The sequence below is a fragment of the Eriocheir sinensis genome, unplaced genomic scaffold (assembly GCF_024679095.1).
Source record: "Eriocheir sinensis breed Jianghai 21 unplaced genomic scaffold, ASM2467909v1 Scaffold54, whole genome shotgun sequence".
Classification (NCBI taxonomy): domain Eukaryota; kingdom Metazoa; phylum Arthropoda; class Malacostraca; order Decapoda; family Varunidae; genus Eriocheir; species Eriocheir sinensis.
In genome coordinates, this window is record NW_026111876.1 from 257,966 (window position 1) to 266,852 (window position 8,887).

Sequence of the window (8,887 nt, forward strand, 5' to 3'; positions counted from 1 at the left end):
CAAGTCTTCTGGGCACAATAGCCCATTCACTGCATGCTGAGAATGAATATACCACATTGAAACGCGTGAGAGGTAAATGAACCACCGGTAACCTTTGGGGAAATGACTCCATAATGTGGGCGAATTGACTCCATAGTGTGGGCGAAATGACTCCATAGTGTGGGCGAAATGACTCCATAGTGTGGGCGAATTGACTCCATAGTGTGGGCGAAATGCCCCCTCTCCCCTTTCCTCCACCTCTTCCCTCCCTTCCGTCTCTTCCTGCTCTTCCTCGCATTCTCTCTCCTTGTCCTCCCCCACATCACCTCCCCCCTCCTCTGCTACCACTACCTCCCCCGCCTCCTCCTCCTCCTCCCCCGCATCCCTCCCTCTCCCCTCCTCCCCTGCCTCCCCACCACCTCCGCCACCACCTCAGCCTCCTCCTCCCCTCCCCTCCGACGTCATCCCTTCCTCTCTCTCCTTCTTCCACTCATCGTCCTCCTCCTCCTCCTCCTCCTCCTCCTCCTCCTCCTCCTCCTCCTCCCTCCTCCTCCTCCTCCTCCTCCTCCCACTCCCCTGCTGCCGCCTCCCTCTCCTCCTGTAGCGGCTTCCTTCCGTCTACTGACAAAGTTAATAAGAGAAAAGTACTGGTGGGTGGGGACGCTCAAGTCAGGGTCATTGACAGGTACTTGTGTTCAAGGGATAAGGAAAATAGGCTTGAGTGTGCTTTCCAGGGCAGGCATCCAGCACGTATCTGACAGAATGGAGGAAATTTTAGCAGGGAGGGACACAGCCAATCGTCTTCTGCAGTTACGGTGGTAATGACATCGGTAAGGTGGGTAGCGAAGAGATATTTCGGCTCTTCAGGGAATCGTTTGCTAAAGTGAGGGACTTCGGGGGGGTGCCGGCTGTTTGGGGTTTTGCCGAGGAGGGGTTGGGAGAGGATGGCTTTCAGAGCCTTAGCAGTAAACAGCAGGCTGGCGGCCCACTGTAAGCGAAATGGTTGGCTTTTCCTTGACAATTGGGACCTCTTCTACAATAAAGGCACCTTGTATGCCAAGGATGGCGTGCACCTATCACTCCAGGGGGTGGAGGTTCTCGCAGACTCCCTCGAGCGATCACTTAGCACCCTACAGGATTTTTTAGAGTAGGCGAGGGGGGAGGGCCTGTCAGTGCATCGCAGACTGGGACTAGGGGGCGCAGGAGAAATCGAAAGGATATAAGAAAGGATGGGCTAACGGCTTATTACACCAACAGTAGGAGTCTCAGGAACAAGATAGATCTACTGAGGGGGAAAGCATGTGTCGAGAAATTCGACATTATAGCTATCACGGAAACATGGGTAGATACTGCCAACAAAAACTTCATGTCTGAGTATGAAATAGATGGTTACCAGATGTTTCACAAAGATAGAAAGGGAAGAAGGGGAGGGGGGGTGGCACTTTATGTTAAAGACACTTAAATGTTCCGCTTACAACTCTATTCAAACAAATGGCGACTCGAATCAGTTTGGGTGGACGTCCACAAAGGGAAGGACAAACTAAGTCTAGGGGTTCTTTACAGGCCACCCAACCTCAGCAGGCAGGACCCTGATATATTACTACAAGAGGTAGGCAGGGCGAGCAGGAGCAAAATGTCTGCATAATGGGGATTTAACTATAGGAATATAGATTGGGAAGGCGTGGTGGGTGATCTAGAGTCTGAGGATTTTCTGAAAGTAATACAAGATAATTTTCTCAAGCAGACAGTAACAGAGCCCACCAGGGGTAACAACATTCTGGACTTGGTCTTAACTAACACTGAGTATATGATCAGCGAGCTAGATGTTGGGGAGAATTAGGTGGCAGTGATCACAAGGAAATTAGGTTTAAATTAGACTGGGCGGTGACCCATGAACTCAACCTGGTGTTGGTGCCTGACTTTAGAAGAGCTGATTATGAGGGGCTCAGAAAACACCTTGAGGAGGTAAATTGGGAAACCTTAGGGCTGGATGAGGGCCAGATCTCAGGGCCTGGAACCGGAAAGACAGGGGAACCATGTAGAAATGACCTACAATAATTTAGTTAGAGAAATTGCAGAGGGTCAGAGACAGCATATCCCTTACCAAGCACGTAGGAAGGAAAATAACGACCCCAAATGGATGACCCGCAGACTCAAGCATGAAATAGGCTTGAAGAGAGGAATTTATAGGAAAATAAAGAACGGAGAGGTCCACCTCAGGGGTAGGTATTGTTACGCCACCCCCCCACACACACCATCCACGGGCAGGCAGGCGGCGTGATCCCCACCAGAACAACCACACGGGCACCAGTCACTCACAGCGGCCCACACCGAACACCGAGGGAACGAGGCAGGGCACAAAGGATACACGTTCAACACTAAGTTCTAGTTTAATGACAGGTTCCTCACACAGTACAGAGTACAGCAACTTTCAAGGGCACAGAACAGTTAATCAGGCACAGTACAGGGGCACGGCAGACACGCACACACGGATGCACACAGCTCGCGAGCGGAGCAGCTCAACACTCTCCCAAGCCCAGACACGCGTCTTCTCCCCTACAACTCCTCAGCCACCCTTGCTCCCCACTGCCGACTCAGCACTTCCTGCCAGGCGGCCAGTCGGACACGGGCCCACTCCTGTCTCTCTTGTCCCAACAAGTAGAGTTGCACCATGCTGAGCTAACATTGCATCATGCTACAATTTCCTCACATTACACATACAATCATTCACATACAGCACATTCGTAACACTATCTCCCCCTTCAGAAGGCAGTCGACCCGGCTGCCCCAACATTCAACAAACAAAACACATGAAATTAATCAAACTAATCAGTCCCCTGGGACATCACTAAAGTCTCTTAACCATCCCGGCCGACGCCTCTCTCGCCGAGGGCGCCGCTGGGATGCGGGCGGCGGCAGGCAGGCGGTGGCACCCAGAGCGGCGTCATCGGCCCCAAGTCCTTGCTCAGGGTCGTCACTGACATCTGCCGCTTCGCCCGCACCGCCCATGTTCTCGTTCGCCCCGTGGTCAACCTCTGACACGTCCCCTTCGCTGCTGCTGGGGCTCACGCCCCTCTTGCGCTGGTCGTATGTCTCCTTCATGGCCTGGCCTGCCACCTTGAGCTTGCCCCGTACGCGTCGGTGCACCTCAGCCAGGCTTTCCTGCAGTGCCGCTGCGAAGCCAGAGGTGACGGTGGGCAAGCTCACGTCGGGGGGCCGCCCCGTGGCCAAATCCACCGGTAGTCTGAGCTCCCGGCCGAGCATTGAACACAGAAAAATACATGCAGTACACATAAATCAGTCTGTCCTCCACCACGTCCTCCACAGTCTCTTCTCGCGCCCCCAAGGGGCTCCGCCTGTCAGCCACGCCGTCGACCAGCCGCCAGTCCTCAGTGGGCTCTTCCACGCCATCCACTCCACGTGACGCTCGGGACAGTCGACACCGGCTCCTGGCCTCCACCCTCGGGGCAAGGTGCCCTCGCTCAGCCGTGACTACCTCCCCACGCAGCCATGCTCGAAAACCTCCTGGAAGCAAAGGGCACCATTCCGGTCACCCTCTCCAGCTCCCGTCCGAGGCCACCACGAGCCTTACTGGCCTGCGTCAGGTAGTCGAGGCCCAGCAAGCACGGCTCGTCTCGATCGGCGACGTCCATCGGCCGGCGCTCCACAGCGCTGCCTACGCCGATACGAGCCTCCACTGGCCCCTCCAGCAGCACACACTACCCCGGGTCAGGCCGCGCCGAGCACTCCTCAGCCCCCGGTGTCCACTGTCACGCGTCGTGGCTACAACTGCTAAGCCTCCCACTGGCAACACGCTGGTCGGGCGGCGGCAGCTTACACAAGGCGGGGCCCGAGGGCGGGAGACGGCTGGAAGTCTGCTCCCTTCTCCAGCCCGTCAGCGCTTCCCGCCCGCGCCGCGTCCCTGGGCCTGGGACAGGCACTCAAGCGGTGGCCTGACTGGCCACAGTCCTTACAGCGCGGCTGGTGGGCATCGGGGCTCGGCCGGTCAAGGGAACGCGTCCTTCGCTCCCCCAGGCACCGACTGCACCTATGCCCCCTCTTGCCACAGCCCCCGCAAGAGCCACGGAGACCCTCCGGGCTCGCCTTCATCGACGCTGCTTTCATCTTCACCTTCGCCATCCGGCCCCGGAAGTCATGGCAGGGCGGGGCGGCCGCTGCTAGGCCGCTGGTCATCGTCAAGGCCCCCAACTCCAAGGCCCTCGTCAACGCGTCGTCGGTCCACGGCAGTGGGTGAGAGTCCTCGCCAGTCTTGTCCCTCAGCGCCCGGCAGTCCTCACAGAAGCGCTGCGTGCCGTCCTTCTTCATATCCAGGACGACTGCTGAGGGCCACGGACAGTCTGTCCGCTCCATCACCCCCTGCGCCGCCAGCTCGTTGACGGCGCGCTGCAGTTCCTCCCGCCTGGCCGGCACGACACGTCGGGGCGGGCTCCTGGTGGGTGCACCATTTCCCGTGTTGATGTTGTGCTTCACCAACCCCGTGCAGCCCAGATCCAAGTCACCCCTGCTAAACACGTCCGCGTACTGGGCCAGGGTGTGGCGCATTTTCTCCGTCTGCGCCTCCGTCAGGTTAGCGGCGCTCCGGTGCGCCAAATCCTCCAGGAAGTCGGGCAGCGGCCCCACAGCGGCCGACTCCTCGCTGCCCGACGTCTCCTCTTGTTGTCCCACCTCTTCACAGGTGCCCAGCTTGGCACCAGCGGGTACTTTCCGAGCCTCGTCGGAGGAGTTAGCCACCAGCACCGTGACTGACTCCTCCCCCGCTCCTTCGAGACTCCGTCCGGCTGCCACACCACCAGGCAGCTGCAGGCCCTCCGTGGACTCCACCGTGCCTTCCGCTGGCATCGCGTCCGACCGGCAACACAGGACCCTAGCCTCCGTCCCCGGGGCAAGGTGCAGTCGCTCCGCCGCGACTACCTCTGCACAGCCGACCTTCGGGAGCAAAGGCGCCTGTCCGCGCAGCCTCTCCAGCTCCCGTCCAAGGTCGGCACAGGCCTCGCCCTGCGTCAGGTAGTCGAGGCCCAGCACGCACGGCTCGTCTCGATCGGCGACGTCCATCGGCCGGCGCTCCACAGCGCTGCCTACGCCGATACGAGCCTCCACTGGGCCCTCAGACTGCACGCAGTGCCCCGTGACGCCACACAGCCTCTGTGGCGCGTCCTGGAGTCGCGTAGCGGCCGGCATGTCAGGCCGCCCCAAGGTCCTCTCGGCGCTCCCCACCAAGCGGCCGGGCCCGTCCACTGAGCCCCGTAGCGCTGTCGTCAGCAGCAACGCCTTCTCATCCTCGCCCCAGCCCTGGGCAGCAGCTGGCATCTTGAACTTGGCCTCCCATGCCAACTTCCCGTCGTGCTCCGCTGGCTTAAGCCTCCCTGAGCGCGGGGAGGCCGAGGGGCCGCAGAGAGGAGCGGGCGGACCACGTGGGCTGCAAGCCGGCCGGCATGGCGGAGAGGGAGGCGGTGAGAGAGGCAACGAGGCAGGGTTAATGCTGGGTCCGACTCCAGCACCAGCTGGACCCAAGGGAGCGGCTCCGACGGCTGCCCAGCCTCCTGCAGCCTCCACCGGCTCCGCCACGACGCCACCTGGCTTCAGGGGCCCTTGCCAGGGGCCCCACGCGGAGCCCCGCCAGTACGCCACCCGTGCACCCGCCGCCAGCACACGTGACGCTTCTTGTTCCTCCCCGCACCACGGTGCCACCTCTCGCTGCTGCCATGGGAGAGAGAGCGGACTACGTGACCTGCGAGCCGGCTGGCATGGAGGAGAGGGAGGGGGTGAGGGAGGCAACGAGGCGGGGGCTCCCCAACCTCCTGCGGCAGCTACTGGTTCCGCCACGACGCTACCAGGCTCCAGGAGTCCTTGCCAGGGGCCCCAGATAGGCCCCTGCAGGACCGCCGCCCCGGCGCTTCCTGCCAGAACTGAGCCTTCTTCCTCCGCGTGCGACGGTGCCACCTCTCGCAGCTGCCTCTCCGCCTCCCTCAGGCCTCGGACCTCGCCTTCCGGGGTCCGCACCTCCTCCAGCCGTTCACTCCTCGCGCTGTCGCAGCCCTGGTCGGTGTACTGCTGGGTTTCCACCTTCAGCGACGAGAAACAGCTCTGGAGGATATCGGCAAGATGGCGTGCCTGCTCGTCTGCCCTCTCTTCTGCCCTCTGAGCCTGCTCGCGTGCCCTCTCGTCTGCCCTCTCTTCTGCCCTCTGAGCCTGCTCGCGAGCCCTCTCGTCTGCCCTCTCTTCTGCCCTCTGAGCCTGCTCGCGAGCCCTCTCTTCTGCCCTCTGAGCCTGCTCGCGTGCCCTCTCGTCTGCCCTCTCTTCTGCCCTCCGAGCCTGCTCGCGTGCCCTCTCGTCTGCCCTCTGATCCAAATCCTGCCTCATACTGGCCAGCATGGCAGCGAACAATTCCATCTGGCCCGGCTTCACCTCACCCGGGTCAGCCTCGGCCTTGCCCGTCTCCTCACCCTCACGGCGATCACTGGGGGACGCCATGACACTCGGTGCGCTTCACTGTTCACTTATCCCACTCCTTTGACACCAAATGTTACGCCACCCCCCCACACACACCATCCACGGGCAGGCAGGCGGCGTGATCCCCACCAGAACAACCACACGGGCACCAGTCACTCACAGCGGCCCACACCGAACACCGAGGGGAGGAGGGAACGAGGCAGGGCACAAAGGATACACGTTCAACACTAAGTTCTAGTTTAATGACAGGTTCCTCACACAGTACAGAGTACAGCAACTTTCAAGGGCACAGAACAGTTAATCAGGCACAGTACAGGGGCACGGCAGACACGCACACACGGATGCACACAGCTCGCGAGCGGAGCAGCTCAACACTCTCCCAAGCCCAGACACGCGTCTTCTCCCCTACAACTCCTCAGCCACCCTTGCTCCCCCACTGCTCGACTCAGCACTTCCTGCCCGGCGGCCCGGCGGCCCCGGGCCCCCTCCTGTCTCTCTTGTCCCAACAAGTAGAGTTGCACCATGCTGAGCTAACATTGCATCATGCTACAATTTCCTCACATTACACATACAATCATTCACATACAGCACATTCGTAACAGTATGTTGAGCTAGCCAGGTCGGTGAAGAAGAACACCCGCCTTGCAAAAAGAAATTATGAGATTAGGGTAGCCAACGAGGCCAAGAGCGATCCCAAGGGCTTCTTCAAATTGTACAGGACGAAAACAAGGGACAGAATTGGACCGTTGAAAACAAACACGGGCGAGCTCGTTGAGAATGGAGAAGATATGAGCCAAATGATGAATGACTATTTCCTCTCAGTTTTCACGCAGGAAAATCTAACAACCATTCCGGAGGGAGTTCAGATATATGAGGGTGACGAGAACGACAAGTTGAGGGATGTGATCATCACTAGGCAAGTAGTCCAGGATGAGATTGGTAGGTTGAAGAAAAACAAATCGCCGGGCCCAGACGAAGTATTCCCAAGGGTTCTGAAAGAGTGCAAGGAAGTCCTTAGTGGCCCTCTTGCCGATATCTTTAAAATGTCGGTAAATTCTGGGTATGTGCCCAATCAATGGAAAGTAGCTAATGTGACGCCGATTTTCAAAAGGAGACAAGTCAGCCACCTCAAACTATCGCCCAATTAGCTTAACATCAGTTGTGGGAAAGATGTTAGAGTCGATTATAGCCAGGAGCATTCGGGACCATCTAGAGAAGCATAATTTAATTCATGACTCACAACATGGGTTCACAAAGGGTAGGTCTTGCCTTACTAACCTGTTGTCCTTCTACACTAAAGTAATCGAGGCGGTTGACAGAGATGAAAACTATGACATATTATATCTAGATTTCAGTAAAGCGTTCGACAAAGTCCCTCATCACCGGCTATTACTAAAATTACAGGCTCACGGCGTAGATGGGAAAGTTTTGAGCTGGATCAGGGCGTGGCTTAGTGGTAGGAAGCAGAGAGTGCAAATCAATGGTAAAAAATCTGAATGGGGCAGTGTTACGAGTGGAGTCCCACAGGGGTCGGTGCTGGGCCCTCTGCTTTTTATTATTTACATCAATGACTTGGACACAGGAATCAGTAGCGATGTCAGTAAGTTCGCAGATGATACCAAGATCGGTAGAGTAATCCAATCAGACAGCGACGCTACCGTTCTCCAGGATGAGCTTGACAGACTATATGATTGGGCGAGGAAGTGGCAGATGGAATTCAATGTCGGGAAGTGTAGCATTTGAGTGTAGGTAGGAATAACCCTTACACAATTACTCCTTAAATGACACCTCTAAGCAGGTCTGGGCGGAGAGAGACTTAGGAGTCCTAGTGAGCGCTGACCTCCGTCCTAGGGCTCAATGCATTCAGGCTAAAATCGGGCAAACAGAGTACTAGGTTTCATCTCAAGGAGCGTGAGCAATAGGAGCGCTGAAGTCATCCTCAAACTTTACTTAGCACTAGTTCGACCTCATCTCGATTATGCAGTTCAGTTCTGGTCCCCCTATTATAGAATGGATATCAAGATGTTAGAATCTGTACAGAGGAGGATGACGAAGATGATTCAGGGGGTGAGGAACTTGCCTTATGAAGACAGGCTAAAGCAGTTAAATCTACACTCTCTAGAAAGGCGAAGGGTGCGAGGAGACTTGATCGAAGTTTATAAATGGATGAAGGGATTTAATAAAGGGGATGTCAATAAAATTTTGAGAGTGAAAGAGCCAGGTAGGACGCGTGGCAATGGTTTTAAGTTAGACAAATTCAGATTCAACAAAGACATAGGCAAGAATTGGTTCACTAATAGAGTGGTGGACGAATGGAACAGGCTTGGGAGCCATGTTGTGGGTGCCAATACCATAGATACATTCAAGAAGAGGTTAGATAAAGCCATGGATGGTGAGGTAAGGTGGGGTTGAGTGTACAGGAGCTGCCTTGTATAGG